Here is a 23,035-nt window from a genome sequence, read left to right as displayed (position 1 = left end):
TTGTTTCCCATCCTTAAAGGGCTAATTGTTGTAAAGGAAATAGCAGTGAACGTGGAGTTAGAGGGCCTGTTTTGAATCCTGGTTTTGTTACCTGCTACCTTCAAGCTCTCTGTAGCAGCTCTCTGAGGCTCTATTTCCTCATCTGCAAAACAGTGAGTTGGGGGAAGCTAGGTGGGCAGTGGATAAAGCACGGGCCCTGGATTCAGGAGGACCTAAATTGAAATCCAGTCTCAGACACTTGACACTTACTAGCTGTGTGACCCTCAGCAAATCTCTTAACTCTCATTGTCATGCAAAAAAACCAGCCAAACAAAAAACACACAAAAAAACCCAGTGAGTTGAACTCAATCATCTTTAAAGTACCTTGTAAAAAAAAATAATAATAAAGTACCTTGTAACTCCAAATTCTGATCTAATAATTAGCAGCACCTAGTACAACACCGGGTATCCAACAATTGCTCAAACACTCCTGAACAATGAGAATAATCGCAATGTCTTGCCATATGTTCTTGAGGCATGAAATCTCTGAGGCACATGGCAAGTAGATCTGCTCATCACAAATTTCAGCCATATTGAGGAAAGAAATGACTAGGAGTTATTAACCACTCAGCTCTGGACAGTTAATCTGTAGACAGAACTGAACTTAATGTCAAAATACATGAGTTCAAATCCTCACTCTAATAATTCTTATACAGTTTCCTTACCTGTGAAATGGAAAGAATGATATTTACAATTCACAGTATTGTCATAAGGGAAAGTGATTTGGGAACTAATTTTATGACATTGTTGGGGAGAATCCATCTGAAATATACCTCACAGGGCAGCTAGCTGGCACAGTGGATAAAGCACCGGCTCTGGATTCAGGAGCAACTGAGTTCAAATCCGGCCTCAGACACTTGACCAAAAAAAAAAGAAAAAAATTTAAAAGCACTAAAATATGCCTTATATAAATCTGATCCAATATTACTCCATTTATGTGCATCATGAATCATGGAGACAGTGCCCTTCAGTTTGCTGAGTGGAGATAATCTAATAATCTAATCTAAGAATGGAGAGCATCTAGATTTTGTATGACTGTTATAGTCTCAGAATCCCCTAATTTCAAAAAACTACTACTAGAGAGATAATAGAGTTTGATGGCCCATTTTTTTTTAATTAATTAATTAATTAAATTTTTTTTAGTGAGGCAATTGGGGTTAAGTGACTTGCCCAGGGTCACACAGCTAGTAAGTGTTAAGTGACTGAGGCCAGATTTGAACTCAGGTACTCCTGACTCCAGGGCTGGTGCTCTATCCACTGCACCACCTAGCTGCCCCTGATGGCCCATTTTCAATGGGACTTTCTAGATAAATTTAACCCAGCCTTCTCTGATATTATCCAGCAAGTAATAGAATTAATTTCATAGGAATGGGGAAATGAGCTTCTCCTTTGTGTAGGGGCAGGATGGTTAAGTTAGTTTTCTTTGAGTAAGTGGTTAGTTAGTTAGTTTGTGGCTATGGCTTCCAAACAATCAAAGCTTTGATGGTGGTCCTAAGTAGAAAGGTGAAACACACCTAAGGAAACCACTTCTACCTTTACCGAAAACACAAAATCAGGAAGCTCAGCTAAATAGGTTTTGCCATGATTAGGTTTGGCAGCAAGTTTGGGAAACAGTAAATGTTTCTCAAATGTTTGCCCTAAAAAGCATGTCAGGTGCTGCCCCAAGAGAATCTGATTTTTTTTCAAATATTATTGTTGTTTTGTTATCGGTTTTTTCAGTAGTGTCTGATTCTCCATGACCACATTTGGGGTTTTCTTGGCAGAGATACTGGAGTAGTTTGCCATTTCCTTCTCCAGCTTATTTTACAGATGAAGAAAATAAAGCAAACAGGGTCACACAGCCAAAAAGTCTGAGGCCAGATTTGAACTCATGAAGATGTCTTCCTGACTCCAGGTCCAGCAACCTACCTGTCCTCCTTGTTCATATGGATCCTTACACTAAGTTTCTCAGCTTGACTCCCTTAAGTAGTGCAGGAGATAGAGCACAGGATCAAAAGTCAGGAAGACCTGAGTTCAAATTCAGTCTTACATACTTATTGGCTATGTGATCCTGGGCAAGTCCAAGTCACTTATCTTGTTTTGCTTCAGTTTCTTCATTTATAAAATGGGGATTAAAAATGGCACCCATGGTTGCTGTGAGAATCAAACGTAATAATATTTGTAAAGCTCTTTGAAAACCTTAAAACTTTATATAAATACTAGTTATTAGTTATTAGATTACATAGTTGCAGATGATGGCCTTCCAAAGTTTCTCTTTGAATTTCAGTCCTGAAATTCAGATAACTGAAGCATCTAGAAGTAAAAGGCCTAGCTGGAAAATAAAATAAATGTTTGTTGCTAAGAGAAAAAAAAAGCAGGCACAATTTTGGGGAGCTGAAGGTTGGGGTAGACTCCCAGGAAGAACATTTTTGGTTGACACCCTTATCACTTTACCTTGTCTAAACATATCTTACCTGGTGCTGCTTGAATTTTTTTCTTGCATTTCTTCACTGTCTGAAATTTTACCAATTAGAAGTAAAAGGCCTCCTTTGGGCTCCCATGGCCAGTCCTGACACAATCCTTCCTTGAGGTGGTCAATTGGCCCTAAACCTTAACCCCATTCAGATACTCGCCCTGTCATTCCCAGGAGGCAGCCCACTATTGAGGGCAGCTTGGCTCCTTTCTAAGAGACCTGAAGCTTCAGCAAAGCAGGCCAGTCATTTTATTCCTCATTCTAATATTCTATTTGGAAAGAGAACGTAGCCACAGGGATAAAGCGCCTGGATGACAAAGAAAAGCTAAGGGGAAGTCAGGCTGGGGGAGTGGGGAGTGGCTCAGAGAGGGTTGTGAGGAAACTCAACTAAAACTTTTAACCAGGACCGACATATCCCTGGCACCACATTTCCTGAGGCCCAGACATCCCACCACGTGGTAAATTTGAGAACGGCTGCCTGCTGAAATTGTGGTGGTCTAAAGACTCCATGGATCCAACTACACATGCCCTTTAAAACTTGCATCATTCCATGCCTACTGACAATCAAATGAGATCATGCATGTAAAAGCAATCTGAAAAGTTTACAAGTGGTATACAAATTCAAGGTATCTTATTATCGATCCACGAACCTTTCCCTTCTCTCAGGAAGGTTTCCCTTCTTTATAAATGTTTGTTTGTCTCCAAGGACAATTACTTAAAAAGGGAAAGGCAGGGGCAGCTAGGTGGAACAGTGGATAGAGCACCAGCCCTGGAGTCAGGAGGACCCGAGTTCAAATCCGACCTCAGACACTTGACACTAGCTATGTGACCCTGGGCAAGTCACTTAACCCCAATTGCCTCATGGGGGAAAAAAAGGGAAAGGCAAATGGTGCAGAACTATTAAAGGAGCCTTGCCACAGGAAATCATCTCTAGCAAAACTAGAGTTCACTCGGGAAGATAAAATGCAAATGAACAGGGAACTGAGGTAACAAGTGTGTATGTGAGTTTGAGAGAGGCTATGGGAGGCTTCCCTCAGCTGACCTCCTCCTCCCATAGATAGCCTGTCACATAGGGGCAGATCCAAGCCAGGGGTTGGTTCTCTTTCCACGTCCATTCATAAAAAGGCTATCACAACTTTATAATTCCACCCATTTGGGTGGAATGCAAATAAGCTGGAGGATACCACACCCCTGTTGTTCAATAAATGCCCTGTTCCCATAGTTGTTTCTTAAGAGTGGTTTCCTACTCAGAAAGATCAGAGTGGCCCAACCAGGTGATGCATGTGAAATTTCTAAGTTCCCCCTGATGTAGTTGGGTAAACTCAAGTGACTGGTGAGTGTACATGGAAAAACCTGGGCCCTGATAAGCTGCCGATACAGTGTGCCTAAGCTTCCGCCAGCTCTATTTAAACACTGATAGACTCTTGGGCAAACAAAAACGTTTTTGTCCTCAATGCATCCACAAACTGACATTCTCAGTTCTTTCTGAATATGGCACAGGCTTGGCAGGGGAAGGAGAGGATGGGATCAAGGGGGAAGCAAACTCTCTTTCAGATTAGATCCTCTACGTTTTCTGTATTTGAGATAGAGGCAATCTCTGGAACTCAGACATATGCTTGCCCCCAGATTACTACAGGTAGGATGTTTGAGCTGAGGACAAAGTAGTTACCCAACAAAGGAGTTACCCCTACGACCACCCCCTAATAAGAGGCAGTCAGAAAAGAGCTGGGAATCCAAATGGTCTGTATACATCTAATAAGGTAACCATAAGTCAGGTTTAAACCCATGGAAATGACAAGATTTCCAGTTTGACATGGTGCTGGCTTCATAATCTTATTAGTTCTGATTTAAGTGAGTGGATGGCTTTTTTACATTTACTATTTGAATTAAAGTAAAAAAAAAAATTCTTAAGTCTCTAAATTCCTCTCTCAATAAAGTGGTGATATATAGTTTGTGCTATAAAGATATAGGAAAGGTTAAAAAAATACCATTTTGTTGTTTTTGAATTATCTAGAAACTGTTTTGTCCATGTTCAAGGGTAAAGAGGAAGATTTTCACTTCATAGTGGTATAGAGAAAGCATTAGACAGAATTGGAGAGGTTTAGTAATGTCATCTTGAGCATGGCATGTTTCCTCATGCATAAAATTAAGGAACTGGACCAGCATTTAGAGTTGGGAGGGGCCTTAACGATGATCTAGTCAAATTCTTTCATTTAACAGATGAAGAAACTGAGGCTCAGAGAGATGAGATGATTTGTCCAAGTTCACAGATAGCAAAGAGCAGAGCCAGGATTAAAATCCAAGTTATTTGACTTCAAAATTCACAGCTTTTTCCATTACCACAGCCTGCATCTTTAAGGTTCCTACAAGCCTGTAATTCTAAATAAATGATATTGTGAGTGTTCAATTTTAATCAAGCACAAAGAACAACATGTCCTGATGTTAGCTCAGGTTTCAGCAAGCGGAGAGAGTTAGGGTGAAATCACATCCTTTAAGAATGATTCAGTAAATATTCTCACTTAGGCATTATAGTGTTGGACCAGAAATCAGAACAACTCTATAATTAACTAGCTATATGACCTTCGGCAAATCACTGATCTTGGGTCTTCTTTTTGGGGGGATTTAAAATGGAAACAACAAGAGTTTCAACTGTACAAGTGGTAGGTCTTAGGAAGGAGATGCCACATCTAGCGGGGGGCTGAGCCTAGAAAACTTGTAATGTGAGTAGTGAAACCACAAGGAGGTATCTTCCCATTTGGAGATGAAGTAGTACTAGAGATCAGTGGTAAGGGCAGAGAGTAAGGGGGAAATGCAAGGAAAAAGTTCAAGGGAAGTCAGGAAGGACAAGTTAAAGCTACACAAAGATGGCATAAAGTATACGTGGAAGTAGGACAAGCTAATACAAATAATATAAGAAAATAGATGAGAGATTTGAGAAGATTTGAGAAAGGCAAGGAATGGGAAAGATTAGAGTTTCCTGGGGGTGGGGGTACTGGGAAAGTTTCTTGGCTTGGTTCTTTGGTTGCCAGCAGTCACCAAAGCAGTGTTTGGAAGGGACAGGCTTGGATAAACTTGTAAATGTAAAATAATTAAAATAATTGTAAGGAACATATTAAACCTTTTAATTATTAAAACCACCACCACCACCATTCTAGATTAAAATGAAAAACGTGGAAGGGCTATGTAAATTCAAAGTGGCAGGATCCCACTTCTCATTCCCAAATGGAAAAAACAGCGAAAAAGATGGGGGAAAAAAGTGTATTCTCTTTTTTTTTCTTTTTTTTTTAGTGAGGCAATTGGAGTTAAGTGACTTGCCCAGGGTCACACAGCTGGTAAGTGTTAAGTGTCTGAGACCGGATTTGAACTCAGGTACTCCTGACTCCAGGGCCAGTGCTCTATCCACTGCGCCACCTAGCTGCCCCCAAAAGTATATTCTCAAAGGAGCTGGGGGACTTAGAGAAATAGATGGGTTTGATAGCAATTACACATACACACATACATATGTATATTTGCATGTGTATACCTACATACCTATATATGTACTATGCCTATGATTTCATTGGTTTATGGAACTATTAATAATGAAATTCCTTTAACAATGCAGATCAGGGGCAGCTAGGTGGCACAGTGGATAAAACACTGGCCCTGGATTCAGAAGGACCTGAGTTCAAATCAGGCCTCAGACACTTGACACTTACTAGCTGTGTGACCCTGAGCAAGTCACTTAACCTTCACTGCCCCACCAAAAAAAAAAAAAAGAAGGAAAGAAAAAAGAACAATGCAGATTAGCACCTTCTCTGCAATTATACTCTTTTTTTGTGGGGCAATGAGGGTTAAGTGACTTGCCCAGGGGTCACACAGCTAGTAAGTGTCAAGTGTCTGAGGTCAGATTTGAACTCAGCTTCTCCTGACTCCAAGGCCAGTGCTCTATCCACTGCGCCACCTAACTGCACCCTGCAATTATACTCTTCAGAGAACTGCCTAGGATACTGAAAGATCAAGTACCTACCTGTGAGAATTAGAGTGCTACCAACATGCTGAGAAAGATATTGCAGGGAAGCTCCGCCATGAGGAGAAAGCATGTGACTTGGCATCCACATGTGACTTAGTGTCCAGAAGTTACCACCTGTTAGTTGTGTTAATCAGTGCTACCAACCAATTAGCTTGGTGCTGTGTGTGGACGGCCCTGTTTCCTGTTTCACAGGAGGCTTCTGGGAGAAGGAGGGAGGAGTGAGGCCTTTTCGGTTCCTGACTTGGGCTTGGCAGGAGGAGAGATGCTGGGCTCTCTTAGAGATAGTTAGATGAAGTTTGCTTTTTTTAAAATTTAATTTAATTTAATTTTTTTAGTGAGGCAATTGGGGTTAAGTGACTTGCCCAGGGTCACACAGATAGTAAGTGTTAAGTGTCTGAGGCTGGATTTGAACTCAGGTACTCCCAACTCCAAGGCCAGTGCTCTATCCACTGCGCCACCTAGCTGCCCCGAAGTTTGCTTTTGACCTCTCTCTCTATTCACTAACTTCTTTTGTTTTGTTTTTTTTTTGGTGAGGCAGTTGGGGTTAAGTGACTTGCCCAGGGTCACACAGCTAGTAAGTGTTAAATGTCTGAGGTCGAATTTGAACTCAGGTCCTCCTGACTCCAGGGCCGGTGTTCTATTCACTGTGCTACCTAGCTGTCCCTATTCACTAACTTCTAATGCACTTTAATAAATACTTAAAGTTTAAACTCTTGCTAAAGCTTCTAATTTAAGGCAACCACTCATTAGATTTTAGACATCATAGCTAGAATTTCAGGCCCTTACATGCCTAAAGTCTCTGTTAAGGGTTAAAATTCTAGCTAGTCTGTCTAAAATATTTAATGAGTGGTCGCCAATAAATTATAAGCTTTAGCAAGAGTTAGACTTTTAAGCATTTATTAAGGAGAATAAGAATTTGGTAAAGAGAGAGAGAAAGGTCTAGATTCCTATCTATTAAAGGGAGAGCGCATTTCTAGCTCCCTTCTCCGCCAGAGTCCAGAGGAAAAAAAAGGCCCGAGACTCCGCGCCAGTCTCTTCCTTCCTCCTCCCACTAGTCCGCGTCACTTCCTGATACCAAAGACAAGACTCCTGGTCTTGCCCTCAAAGACCTTCGCTTCATGGGCAGAACTCTTCTACAGTTAGTATCCAGCAGGTGGCGTTATTCCAATCGTTACAGTCCCCCCTGTTGTTCCTCAAGAAGCAAAATGTTTCCTTGACGGAACAGTAAAAAGAATATAATAACTATTGATAACTAATAATATGTGAACAACAATATAGAAAAGGAAGAGAGGAAAGTTTTGTCCAGAGGGGCGATTTTTTTTTGTCCTCATGAACTGACGCTTTGACATTAGTCTTGCAAAGGGAGGGCCTCTGCAGAGAATACATATTACAGATGGTGTATATTATAACAGAAAGAGAAAAAAAAAAACAAAAACAAAAACAACAAATCAAAACTGTTCATTTAAAGTCTCTGAAAGTCTTTTCTTAGATGTCCTCTAGGTGTAGTCGTGGAATGGAAGTCTTTTCAGGGGTTGATGTGTGGATACTGGTAATCAGCCAGGAAATTTCCTACAAAATTGAGCTTAACACAACTTTAAAATAGCTTTGTCAATAATCAAATCAAACAATGAAAGTTCTCAAAAACATGTCTAAGGGAATTCAGAATCTTAGTTGTTACACATGAAACATATAATAAAACAAAAATTGAAACATTCTTTAAAATTATAATATTACTATAGTCCCCCCCTTATGGAGGGTAATTGAGAAGACAATTGCTGCGATATTAATTATTAAAAATAATTTTTTATCTTTGTTTCATCACTTTTTGCATCATCTGCCTAATTATCCTCATGCCATTATGAGAAATTAAAAAATCTAATATAATTGGTAACAGATGTCAAGGCCAAATTCAACACTGTATTTATCATGACACCTGAGATAATTATGGGGGTTACCATAAAAGAACAGAGAAATGATGGGATATGAGCATTCCCACACTTGAGCAGTATGTACTGCCCATACAGTATGCCAGGCTTAAAAGAGGTGGATGGAATATATGTCCATGCCACCGAACATATTGGAAGAAACTGAGTCAGACTTAATCAGATGCATGGGATTGAGATGTCCATGGCATCAGGCATATAGGAGGGAGCATAGAAGCCAGGTGTAGAAGTGAGATGGGTGGGATCAATACTTCCAGCCATCTGTACAATATTGTGGGGAAAAATAAAATAAAATATTAAACCAAGAGAATCCAACCTCAACATTTGTCAAAAGCCGTTCCCTTGGCCATACCTTGACTTCATGCATGTCTCCCCTCATGTGTATTCCTCTTGTGATTGGATGGCATCTTGGCCAACTGGCATCTGATAACTCAGAATAAAGGCAATTAATGTCTTAAATGATAAGTTCCCATAATCCAAGTCTCATATGTATTTAAAAATTGAGGATAATAAATGATTGCAAAAAATGTGAATACATCTTGACTCAGAACACAATATATAATTATGCAACAATTTCAAATAATACCCCTTTTTTAAAAACTTAGTATACAATTACTTTTGTGAAAAATCTGAATATATTTAAATACAAGTTAAAGCATAACAGAATCTCAAAGAACTTTTTTTTTTGAAAATAGAAAACTTTTACAAATGTTCCCCTCTTTTTTTTTTTTTTTTGGGAATATGCTTATCAAAAATAATACTTCTAGAATCAATTTACACTTGCCATGGCAACCAATTTGCCAGGGAAATGCTTTAAAGAGTTTGATCAAATAATCAGTTGAGAAAAAATAACAAAAACAAACAACTCAGAATATGGGAGCACAATACTCCTAGAATTAACATTGTATAATAAAATCAAAACCATCTTGCAATGTTTCAAAATTAGATAGACAAATGAATAGAAGAAAATACACATGGAACAATAAAAGACAATGAAATTCAAACTAAGGAAGTCTAAATGAATGTGAACTTAATATTAATAAGAGTATTATAAAATATAAACTTGATCACATGACTATAAAAAGCTTTTACAAATATTCTCCTTGTTTTAAAAACTAAATATAAAACACAATCTCAAAAGCATGAAAATCTCTATGAAAATAAACCCATACCATTAATTTCAAAATGTATATGTAATAGCATAGAAATCCTATGTAACCTCTGAACTGATATTAATACTCTGAGTGAATTCAGAACACCTTTGATTCCAATATCTAAAATCCCCAATACTCATATCAATACCTTGCTGCTTACTTCTACATTTCTGTAAAATATATACCCTTCCATGGCAAAAGAGGCAGAGTCTTGAACTATGTTGATTGTCATTCTTATTCAGCTTAAGTTTTTCTTCTTTAACCCCTCTATATTGTCTGTCAGTCTTTTCACCATACAAATGCTTTATAAGATTACTAATTAAAGACAAAAGCAGGTTAGCAAAATTATGAACAAAACGAGCATATCTGGAATTTAAAGAGTTTTCTAAGATTGTCTCAAAAGCACAGCCAGGCCGGGGAAGGGCTGAGCCTGAAGCTGCAAATGCAGGTAGAAAAAGTTGAGCATGCGCATCAGATCTCTGGACTTCCCAGGCAGGGGAAGCAATGGGCTTGGCCATAGGAGGAGTAGAGGGTGGGGTCTGGAGAGGAGGGGAGGGACCAGAGCAATTTGAATCAGACTTGATTTTGAACTCAGGCCTGGATTCCTCTTCCCCCACTTTGCCTCCAGGTGCTAGGGGATTAAAAGCTTCTAGAGGGTGGGTCATTGCCTCCAGGCATGCAAAATTAGAGCAACAATTAGTGTTAGAACTGGGAAAAGCTGCGGGAATCTCTTCAGGTTTCTCTGAAAAAGCATGGTTGGGAGAGGGAGAGATATTTCCTTGTGTGAGTAAGTTGCTGGCTCTTTTAACAAAAATAAAAAGAAAAATAGAAAATCCACAAAAACAAAGCATTAACATGATCTTATCTCCCATTTGTCTGGTTAAACAGACCAAAATCAAAAATAGGATAATTAGGGAGTTTAAAAGGTCCATTCGAAAAAATTCAAAGGAAAAACACAGCCAGTACACCAGTACTTAGCAGTTAAAGGGAGAGGGAGGGGAAATTTCTTACCCAACCAGCAGATCAGAAGAAGACTGAGGGTTAGCTTTCCTCTTCGTGGTCAGCCATCTGTTAAGGGTTAAAATTCTAGCTAGTCTGTCTAAAATATTTAATGAGTGGTCGCCAATAAATTATAAGCTTTAGCAAGAGTTAGACTTTTAAGCATTTATTAAGGAGAATAAGAATTTGGTAAAGAGAGAGAGAAAGGTCTAGATTCCTATCTATTAAAGGGAGAGCGCATTTCTAGCTCCCTTCTCCGCCAGAGTCCAGAGGAAAAAAAAGGCCCGAGACTCCGCGCCAGTCTCTTCCTTCCTCCTCCCACTAGTCCGCGTCACTTCCTGATACCAAAGACAAGACTCCTGGTCTTGCCCTCAAAGACCTTCGCTTCATGGGCAGAACTCTTCTACAGTTAGTATCCAGCAGGTGGCGTTATTCCAATCGTTACATCACACAGCCAATATGACTGAGGTGTTTAACTTGAACCCAGATCTTCCTAACTTCAAGGCTTACTCTCTATCCACCATACCATGCTGTATGTCTCAGCAATAATATTCCTTAAAACTTTTAATGTCTTCTTTTGTTTTTATATTATTTTCACTTCCAGACATAGAGCTATAGAATAGATATACCTCCTCCTTCTACCACCACTTGCCCAGAATTTTCCTAAAGATTGGATTTTGATCCTGGCTCTGATATTTAAAAAGAAAAAAAGGGCAGTTCAGCAAAATTAATCAAAATGTCACTAAAGTCAGATAATATATAGGATATTCCACATCACAGTCCCCATATCTCTGCAAAGAAGGGAGTAGAGGTTCAATTTCTCATCTCTTTGGCCAACCATAGTAATTATAACTACACAGCATTCATTTCCATTTCTATCGTGATAGTCATTGCATATATTGTTTTTCTGGTTCTGCTTATCTCATTTTGCATTAGTTTATGTGTTTTCACCCCTCCCCTTCTTTGAACTCTTCATCAGTTTAGCAATATTTTGCTTATGTAACATAATTTATTTAGCCATTTGTTGACTGATGGGCCCCTACTTTGTTTCTAATTCTTTGCTACCAAAAAGGTCAGCAATAATATTCAATAACACCTTTTACTAAATGAAAGCTATAAGATGTTAGGAAGAAAAATAAAACCCTCAAAGGTAACTATGCAAAATCATTTTCTTCAAGAGACTGGATCATTCATTTGTGTCGGGTTTTTCTTTTTTTTTTTTTTTCGGTCTTTTCAAGCAAAACAGGAACTGTTAAAAAAAAAAGAAAAATAAACATTAGAGTCTTTTTTAGCTTCTATCACAGGTAAGTTTAATATCATCAGCATTTCATCTGTAAATCTTTTCAGGAAGGTGAACAGGAATAAAGATTCCAAACTGAGGCAAAGCCAAGGAGAATGTGGGAATAAAAGGTCTTGGGAAGGTTTCTTGGCTTGTCTCTTTGGTTGCTGGGAGTCACCAAAGCAGTGTTTGAAAGGGACTAGCTTGGATAAACTTGTGACCTTCATCTGGCCTTGAATAGCTAAAATTTGGGAGAGTTTTAATTTTACTTTTTTTTTGTTTATTTGTTGTTTTTTTTTAATGGGAAGGCCACTAATAAACTACTTGTGTAAATCCTTCATCATCTAGTTGAAAAAAAAAACCTAATTAGACTGCTACTGGAGTTGGCTTGCAGTACATATTTTTTGCAAAACACATTTGTTTACCTTTCCCTCTAATAAACTACACCAACCTATAAATAAAAGGCGGTAAAAGTATCCATGGTGCTATTAAAATTTGTTGTAGTTAATGAAACTTCAATGGACTCCCTTTGAATGGGTCAGGTAATATTTGGAAATCATCAAGGAATGATTCAGATTGGCAACAGGGAACAAACAGAATCATTTGTCCCTAAATACAGTCTGTTTTCTTATAATTTAAATCTTCCCCTCTGACATATCAGATTTCACTTTAAAAAGGCCAATATACTTGCAGGAGTCTAGTTATGAGTCATTTATATTAAAAGCCACCATAAAACACATTAAAGTCTTTTTTTCTAAAAATCTACAGTTCAGTGAATTCCATTCACCACATTCTATTGCTTAAGTGCTACTGTGGAGGAATAGTCTTTGGAATTTAGGAGGGGGTGGGGACAGGGAGCAAAACTCCAAGAGGACCCAACCACTTCTAAGACACATAATCATGTTTAAATAAAAAATGAAGGAAAAATCCTTACTTTCCCACAGATTTGTTCTTAAATTGAGGCCAATCCTCTCTGGTATGGGGACTCCTAGCAATTAGCTGGCAACCTTTTACTGTGAATTTGAAGGATTAAAACATAAGGGAGAACAAAGGAACAGATTTTCTAAACTTCCCCCCTCAGTTTATCCTTTCTTCACAAATAGACTTCATTTCCTCTGGTGTCCTCCTCATCCATTCTAATCTCCTTCCTCCTCCCATACTTCCCTTAGGGGATTGTAAAAGATGACTTTGGGGAATGTTACCTGAATAGGATTGGATCAGAGTTCTGTGATCCTTTTGAAAATGACTTCAGAAATTGGAATCTGGCCAGTACTTCTTACAATGAGAGGAAAATTATACTTTATTGGGAATTTATCACTAATGTATCTATGTAAACAAAGTAACAGGTAAGAAGCCACAAAATTAGCTTGCCAGTGGTTTCAACTACTGCTTTCTTTCTCCTTGGAAAAGATTCAGGGCAATACTCCCAAAAGATGTCAGCTCTTAAAGGGAACGCAGATTAGAAGTAGTAGTACATCCCCAATCTGCTGCTCGCTGACTTGGACCACTGCTTTGAGTAACACACAAAATCCTACGGTTGTCACTGACATCTGACAGGTCAGCTAATCCAACCCTCTGCCTTTACCCTTAAGCCATTACAAAGGAATGAGAAGCTGTCCTCTTTTTAAAGGCCTCCAGAACAGATTTCACAATGTTCTCAGCCATTCACAAAGCCAAGTGTCATTTTAAATCTCCTAATGAGAAACTGACACAATAGAGAGTTAAGGGTGTATAACCTACACAAATTTGTTCTAATCAACCCTCTTCTAAAGGGGAAGTGGAGATTCAGGATGCTCACCCATTAGCCTACTTCTCTTGTTGGTGGAAAAACTGCAGCGAGGTCTGACCATTAATACCACAGAAGGCTAAGTGCTGGGGAAAGCATTAAAAATGGATTCTTGAGAACTCAGTCAAACAAAGCTTGGGAAACCATTAAATTAGAAAAGGGAGGGTCAGGTCCCATCTGTAAAAAAGACCCCATATGTAGACACACACCAAGGTCACATGTACTCTCAAAGGCCACTGCAACTATTAGAAAAGAAACTACTTTCTATATAAATGTGTGCTATCATTATTATTACTACATATGTAAAGGGATAACATAAGCCTGTTATTACTTCAGCATTAGAAGTTTTCCTTTACCCAAGCTGATCTATTGCAGATACACCAATCCATTCCTGATTTACTTAAGTCTTAGACTCTTGTTGCCTGAGGAAGAAAGAGGTTAAGTAACTTGCCTAGGATCGTACATCTAGCATCAGTACTCAAACCTTCCTAATTTAATTTACAGACACTAAAGACCATGCTGCCTCTATGTCATATGCCTACCTATAGATTATTATTATTATTATTATTAGCAGGGCAATGAGGGTTAAGTGACTTGTCCAGGATCACACAGATAGTAAGTGTCAAGTGTCTGAGGCCGGATTTGAACTCAGGTCCTCCTGAATCCAGGGCCGGTGCTTTATCCACTGCGCCACCCACCTGCCCCCCTATAGATTATTTTTTAAGACCTTCCAATGCCATACAAACAATCATGGAGACCCACAACCAATTCTTAAACAGAATTAAGTCAGACTAAAAAGTTATCCAGCTTAGAAACTATCTAAGAATGAGCATTTGTAAGGATTTACACAATGCTTAAAATCAAAAGCATAGGATATCAGAATTGGAAAGGGTTCTTAAGAATCTGGGGAGGGGGTCATCAATATCCATTGTTAATAGAGACATCATTAAATGACACAAGTAAGAAAGGGAAGGGCTGGTGAAAACACTGGTTGCCAAGGACAGTTGTAACAACTTTAATAACAACCTAAATTACAATACAAATGTTAGAAACAGTTGGAAAAGAAAATCCTAAATTGGGAAGGTAATGAAAAAAAGAGTGTGTCATTTAGTCCAGGGCTACTGTGCTTGAAAATGTCCTGTCGAAATAAAGATATAGAATCAGGAAGCAGTTGGCAAAATTCTTGTTAAAACCCCCATTTAAGGAGTCCATTTCAGGTATTTCTAACTGCTTTGCAAATGAAAAGAATGCTTCTTCATCAAGGGTAACTCTATCCCTGCTACGATAATGGGCTGTCTGAATCTTTTCTACTCAGCTCAGGAAGTAACTAGCTTAAATGGGGGAAAATAGACCTCTGCAGGGGGTATGAAAGCAGACCCCAAGGAAAGTAAAAATCATGATAGCTCTAGGATGATTTTCCATATGAAGCAAAGCGTTATTCTATAAGTGTATTGAGTTAATTTGGCTGTATAGAGAGTCTGGTAATGCTAAATTGAGAAACACCTGTAAGGTTTGGGGACTCATTTTCATATTTCTATTGATGGTGGGTCTTTCAGACAAGTAAGGAATAATCACGACTTTTGCAGCAGTCCTTTCTGAATACCATCTCAAAATCTTATGATTTACAGAACTTCACCTCACCCTCTAGAAGTCTGTTATTATGTGTAAATATTACATATTAAGGCAAGCTGTGCATCTCACAAAGCTTGTAAAATACTAATTTTTATAATCTTTCATATGAAAAACAACCACTTCTTTTTTCAGGAGGAGTACTAGATAAGCCAGAATAGGAAATTGCCTATTTTTCTCATAATTCATAGGTCACATTCTCTCACTTCTGCTTTATTGAAAGAAAACTCACTACACTCTAGCTGTACTCAAGCTTACAATCAAGATTTTATATTTAATTAATCTGACAAGTGGTCATGTTGAAGGCATAAATGGCTCACAAAAATTAGGGACCATAGTTTCTAATCAGGAGAAAAAAATAGCCTTAAGTTAGAGCTCAACAAGGAAAATGTAGAGAAAATATATTCACACCTGCACTTACTTCCATGAGAAAAATTGGGTATGTTAACTGAAGTGCCAATGGAATAAAAATGTTACTTAATAAATGGCCAAAGTCTGACTGCTGTTTCCTTTACATATTTTCATCAAGAATACCCTCAATATATACACAGTTCATTCTTAAAAAGATTGCAAAAGGCATATGGGTTTGTGGTTATCACAAGCCTTATCATATCTTTTTTGATAGTGTTTTTAGTATTGTTCATAAGCACTTCCATACTTTCAAAAATTTTTCTTTTGATATGCCTTTAAAATTCATCCCTAAGGGCCTTTAAAATTGTGTCAGTGCCACCCAATTGGGAGGAGTAATCTATCTAACCCTCCAGGGAAGTAGGAGGGGAAGAGGATAAGGAGGGAAGGGTGAAAAAAGGGAGGGCAAAGTGTGTGTGGGGGGGACAGTCAGAAGCAAAACACTTTTGAGGAGGAATAGGGTAAAAGCAGATAGAAAATAGAGTAAATATCATGGGAAGGGAATAGGATGGAGGGAAATAGTTATGATGATTGATTATAATGGCAAAATGTATGGTACCTACTTTGCTGGGCTATTGTGAAGAAAATTCTTTGTCAAATTTAAGGTACTATATAAAAGTTATGATGAACAGGATGCTATCAGAAAAACCTGGAAAGACCTACATGAACTGAAGCAGAGTGAAATGTACTGTATACAAAATAACAGCAATAGTGTAAGATGATCTGCTGGGAAGCACGTGGTTATTTTTAGCAAGACAATGATCCAATATAACTCTGAAGGACTTATGAAAATTGGAATCCAATGATGGTATCTGAAAGCAGATTGAAGCATAATTTTTTTGACAGTTCCTTAATCTGAAGTTTTGTTTTTATCTGTTTTCTCTCACAACTTAGCTAATGTTCTCCATGACTACTCACATATAACATATTGAATTGCTTGAATTCTTGGGGGTGGGGAGTGGGAAGGGAGGGAGGAAGAGAAGTTGGAACACAAAGTTTTTAAAAAATGATGTAAAAATGTGTTTTTACATGTAATTTGGAAAATAAAATTCTAAACAGAGAAAAAAATGTGTCAGTGCTTGTGGACTATCACCTTTATGATAGATTCCTTTGTACAGGATGCCCCAAAAGTCTTAGTGCATTAAGACTTTTGGGACAATCTGGATTTAGCTAATTCTAGACATGCTTCCTCATTTCATTTTCTTGAGTGCCATTTTTATGTCCTCATATAGCATACTAGTACAGGGTGTTGAGTTCAATTGTAATTCCACTATCAATAATGAGGCTAGTTATAGAAACATTGCAGATATGTTCCAATTCACATCTAATTGTTGTCTTAATTTCATAAATAAATGTTCTTGGGATAAATTGGTTTAACTGAGAAGCAACGTAGTATAATAAGATGTGACAAACATCAGAGCAATACTCCCTAAAGTCCAAACAAGTTTAAAATGTAATGGGGGGGGGGGGCAGCTAGGCAGTGCAGTAGATAAAGCACTGGCCCTGGATTCAGGAGGACCTGAGTTAAAATCTGGCTTCAGACACTTGACACTAGCTGTGTGACCCTGGGCAAGTCACTTAACCTTCATTGCCCTGCCCTCCCCCCAAATGTAATTAGGGGTGCTTGCTTTGGCAGCACATATACTAAATTGGAAAGATACAGAGAAGATTAGCATGGCCCTTGGAGCAAGGATGATATGCAAATTCGTGAAATGTTCCATATTTTTCTGAATACAGATTGAAATATAATTTTAATTGTTAATTCTTCTTTCTGAAGTTATTTTGTCAAAAAAAAAAAGGTTATTTTGTCTTTTTTCTTTCACAACCTGACTAATGTGAAGATGTTTTGCATGACTGCACATATATGACTTATATTGAATTGCTTGATTTCTTAGGGAGAGTTGAGGAAGGAGGGAGGAAGAAAATCTGGAACACAAAGTTTTTTTTGTTTTGTTTTGTTTTTTTTTAAGTGAGGCAGTTGGGGTTAAGTGACTTGCCCAGGGTCACACAGCTAGTAAGTGTTAAGTGTCTGAGGCCAGATTTGAACTCAGGTACTCCTGACTCCAGGGCCAGTGCTCTATCCACTGCGCCATCTAGCTGCCCCTGGAACACAAAGTTTTAAAAAAAATCAAGGTGGGGAGCCAAGATGGCAGAGGAAAGACATTAAATGCACACAAAAAATCAATGTAACTTGGGTAAAGCATCTATTCAGGAGGACCTGAGTTCAAATCTGGCCTCAGACACTTGACACTTACTAGCTGTGTGATCCTGGGCAAGTCACTTAACCCTCATTGCCCTGCCAAAAAAAAAAAATGTAATTAGGGGTCACGTCAACAACAAGATGGCATACTAGATATTTTCTAATTCCATATGACCTCTTAAATCTCTCCAAAACAGAAATTATATACTGAAGACAAAAGCAATTTCAGCTATTTCCATGGTCTAGGACACCCAGAATCCAAAAGAAGGTTAAAAACAAAACAAAACAGGAACAGATGCTCACTGACCCTGAGTTCATTCAGTACTTCCCCTCCCATTTACCATGCTACTGGAAGTGATGTTATACTAGGAGACCCAAGGACATCATACAGGTTTATATCAAAACCCACCCCCAAACCATGGTATTCCCCCCACCACCTCCCTTTTTCTTTTCTTTTTTTTTTGAATAAAAGTATTTTATTATTTTCCAGTTACATGTAGAGATAGTTTTCAACATTTTTTTTTTTTTAGTGAGGCAATTGGGGTTAAGTGACTTGCCTAGGGTCACACAGCTAGTAAGTGTTAAGTGTCAGAGGCCGGATTTGAACTCAGGTACTCCTGACTCCAGGGCCGGTGCTTTATCCACTGCGCCACCTAGCCGCCCCAGCAACATTTGTTTTTATAAGATTTCCAATTTCCAATTTTTCTCCCTCCCTCCCTTCCCTCCCCGCCCCCCCCCGCCTCCCCTAGACAGGTGATCTGATAAAGGTGTTATATATATATATAAGAATTAATTGTTATTTGAGGTTTTTATGACCCCATCTTTTGGCTAGAATTAAAAAAAAAAACCTTGGCGCGCACACTGGCCTCTGGGGCTCCGCAAATGGCACGGTGCTCCACCCACTGGTTGTAGCCATCCCCATGGTGCTGGCACCTCACGTCATCACTACTAGCTGACCCCTACATGGGCCTGGCAAAATTATAATGATTGGAAGTCCAGTGAGGGCAGTCATGTGACTGTCAGAGCGGCCAGCCAATTGGCTGGGGGACTGTGTGTGGTCAACCTGGGGTCTGCTGGGAAGAAGGGAGATTTTTTTTGCCATTCTAGCTTGAAGCTGGAAGGCAACAGGACACTGCTGTGTGTTCTCAGCTGATTCCTGGGCGGTTGTGTTGTTCAGGTTGTATAATTTCCCTTTCCCCATTTTATTTCCTTTCCCTTGATCCTACTGATTCTGTTTGTGTTTTTTTAAGTTCGTTCTTGTTAAATAAATCCTGCTGTTTTGAGGGAGGCTGCCAGTCTCCTTCCTTGCCCCAATATTGCGGCGAGCCACTTAGCTAACAGTCCCCAATTAAAAATTGGTCCCCACTATATATATACATATATATAATAACATCAAACATATTTCTGTATTAGTCATGTTATAAGAGAAGAATCAGAGCAAAAAGGTAAAACCTCAAAAAAGAAAAACAACAGCATCAAAAACAAAAGAAATAGTATGGTTCAATCAGCATCCATACTCCACAGTTTTTTGGTTTTTTTTTTCTGGATTTGGAGATCCTTTTCCATCATGAGTCCTTTGGAACTTTCTTGTACCATTGTTTTGGTGAGAAGAATCTAGTCTATTACAGTTGATCAACACACAATGTTGATGATACTGTGTACAATGTTCTGGTTCTGCTCATCTCATTCATCATTAGTTCATGCAAGTCCTTCCAGGTTTCTCTGAAATCTGCCTGCTCATCATTTCTTACAGCACAATAGAATTCCATTACATTCATATACCACAACTTGTTCAGTCATTCTGCAATTGATGGGCATCCCCTCAATTTCCAATTCCTTGACACCACAAAAAGAGCAGCTATGAATATTTTTGTACATGTGGGTCCTTTTCCCTTTTTTACGATCTCTTTGGGAAAAAGTCCTAATAGTGGTATTGCTGGGTCAAAGGGTATGTGCAGCTTTATAGCCCTTTGGGCATAGTTCCAAATTGCTCTCCAGAATGATTGGCCACCTCCCTTTTTCTAATGCCAGAGAGTCTCTGGCTCCAGACTATGGAATTATGGGCCTCAATAGCCATCTTGGCCATAGTACTTCAGGAGCAAAAGCCTGCCAGAGGCTGCAACCAGGAAGAAACAAGGCTGTAAAGCTCTGAACTGTTGGTGGTACAGGGAGGGGGAATGGGTAAGGGAAACAGGTTCCACCAGTGTCAGGGAAAGAATGTTCTGAACTACTCTGCCAGGCCAGAGAACTAAGAAACAGAGTAGTATAGGTCATCAGGGTAGGATGCTGTGCATGTAAGGAGCTGTGCAATACTCCATTAAGCCTGAGGGAAGAGTGTAGCATCCAGGTGGGTCCAGTTCAGACCACCTAAAAGTTAGCTGGGGCAGAAACCTAGGACCAGTGTGGGAGGAAGATGAGACACTTTGAAATGCAGCCCTTAAGGAAACCATAATCAGAGAAGGGGAGGGAGTTAAAAGTGAGCAATAAGGGAAATTGGGGGGGGGGGGTAGAGACTGAAAGTACCAAATATTCCAGGAAGAAGAAACCTCAAAGACCTTGAACATAAACAGATAAATCAACAGGAAAAACAATAACAATGGAAGGAAATATGGCCTCTAAGTAGTAAATGAGTTCAGGTATCTATGAATCAATACTGCAAAATCAAGTAAAATGCTCCAACATTTGATGAAACAGAGAATCCCATGGAATTTGAGAACATGAAACCACAACATGCTGTTCTTGGGTGGTTGAAAAGAGAAATGAGAGTTATAAGAGCACAATTTATGGCCAGCATGACAAAAATAATGAGCTAGAACAGAAAAATTTGAATCCACAATGACAAACCTCATGAAAGAAAGAAAGGAGAGAACAATATTTTGGGAATGCAAATACACAGATGTGAAAGCCAACCTAGAAGAAGAGAAGCAGAAAACAAGAACATAAAAAGAAAATATCCTCATGATTCAAGCAAAACATATATCTCAAAGAAAGGACATGTAGAAACAACCTAGGTGTCCCAGAAGAACATGACAAGACAAAAAATCTCACCACCATAATGAAGAAAATAATAGAAGAGAACTGCCCAGAACTTCTGAACCTGGAAAATGAAATTCCGACTGAATGAATCCAGATTGCCTCCAGAAAAAAGGCTGTAAACTTCAAGATACATAGTGGTTAAATTTAACAATTCAATTTGGTTCTCGGGTCAAATGGAGGGAAAGCAATGAGGGGAAGGTGACCTCTGTGGTCTGAGAAAGAAGAGTTTGCAGTGAAGTAGGTGAGGAGGAAGATGGAAAGACTGAAAAATGTAGGAAAGGAAGGATACCTTACTTTGGAAGCAAAAGGGAGTTCCACAGATGAATGCTCCCATGCATGAAGGTAGCTGAGTATCTTACATGAGATGAGGCCTGGGGGATTTGGTGCCTGAAAAGTCTACTTGCCTTAGGAGGAGGGAGACTTAGAACCAATGAGGGCAACTCACCTAGAGGCATAGAAATACATGGACACAGGGAGGAGACTGCCAGACAAATGTAGAGGGGGGAAAAATCAATAAGAGTGGATATAGATGGTGGGGGAGGGCATGCCCTACCAGAGGGTTGTGTCTTTCCTGATATCTGCAATAATTGGCATTGTTCTGAAAGTGAGGCACAATGGAAAAGCAGAATCCATGGGGTAAGCTGTTACAAGCAGTGCCAGAAAGTACCTACATGGCAGAGCCTATGGTGGATACCTTGGAAGCTTTGATTGTATGAAGAATATAGAGAAAAGAGAGAGACCAAATAATTATAGGGGTCAAGAATCAGAGAATGAGGGGCTAGAGTAAATAGGGAAAGAAGATAAATAATGAAGAGAATGAAAGAAATTCTTTTTGGCAAAGTGTCCAAAAAATTAAATTTTGGAAACTAATGAACAGGACTAGATCAAGGGAAAGAGAAGGGGGAATTTACCTGATGACTGAATGGAAAAAAGAAAAAAGAAATATATAACCAGATAAAAGCAGGAAAGTGGAATTAATACACTAAAAAGAAAGGGGTAACAAATGAAACAAGGAAACCAGGGGTAAGTGGAAAAGCACCAGTGAAAACAGGACCACCTTTAAAAAAAAAGGTGAGAGTAAAGCAACTGAAGGAACATAATACTGGGCTTTACAACAAAGGTGGGGGGATAATCATAACTTGAAAAAAAAATCACAATTTTAGGGGCGGAGCCAAGATGGTGAAGAGAAGCCAGTAAGCTGCCTGAGCTCTCCCAAATTTCCTTCAAAAACAACATTAAATCAAGCCACTAAACAGATTCTGAAACTACAGAACCTACAAAAAGAAAGAGGCTCACAATCTTCCAAACGGAGATAATTTAAAAGACTTCAGGAAAGGTCAGTCTCACTCAGGAAGAGGAAGCACAGCGCACCTCAGTGCAGCATGGAGGGGGTCAGGGCAAGTCAGCGGGAAGCAACTGAGGCCCCTTGATCCTGGCAAGTTGGGCTAGTGGAGCAGCAGGCCAGTGTTGAGATTCACCAGTGCCAGCTGAGAGGGCAGGCTGCCAGCTAGGGGGCCATGCACAGGGCGGGTGCAACCAGGCCTGGCCATCCCAGCACGCGTCGGGAGCATGCCTAGGATGGTGAGAAATCCACAAGCCATAGAGACCTCAGAGCAGAAAGCCAGCAATACAGCCCTTATCTCCCAGCACAAGAAGCTTGAAACAGTGACCCTGGTGCCTTAGGAGTGGACCTCAACTTAAAAAAAAAAAAAGCTGCAATATGAACAAGAAACAAAAAAGAGCTCTCACCAATGAAAGCTTCTGTATCAAAATGGAGGAGACAGAAACAAACTCAGATGAGAACAATACTCTCAAATGGCCTACATGTGAAGCCTCAAGAGGGAAGATGAATTGGTCTCAAGAACAAAAAGCCTTCTTGGAAGAGCTCAAAAAGGATTTTAAAAATCAACTGAGGGGGGCGCAGCTAGGTAGAGCAGTGGATAAAGCACCGGCCCTGGATTCAGGAGTACCTGAGTTCAAATCTGGCCTCAAACACTGGACACTTACTAGCTGTGTGACCCTGGGCAAGTCACTTAACCCTTATTGCCCCCCCCCCAAATCAACTGAGGGGCAGCTTGGTGGCACAGTGGATAGAGCA

General features: G+C 39.3%; 1 non-coding gene across 1 annotated transcript; it reads left to right on the top strand.

The window, feature by feature from the left end:
* Window positions 1-17,321: 17,321 nt before the first annotated feature.
* LOC122744883 lies at window positions 17,322-17,428 on the top strand. Its single transcript, XR_006355220.1, has one exon. It is a non-coding gene; the product is annotated as a U6 spliceosomal RNA (small nuclear RNA).
* The last annotated feature ends 5,607 nt before the right edge of the window (window positions 17,429-23,035 follow it).

Source organism: Dromiciops gliroides, chromosome 2 (assembly GCF_019393635.1).
Source record: "Dromiciops gliroides isolate mDroGli1 chromosome 2, mDroGli1.pri, whole genome shotgun sequence".
NCBI lineage: Eukaryota > Metazoa > Chordata > Mammalia > Microbiotheria > Microbiotheriidae > Dromiciops > Dromiciops gliroides.
The sequence above is the reverse complement of the archived record's forward strand: the minus strand, read 5'-3'. Positions and strand labels throughout refer to the sequence as shown.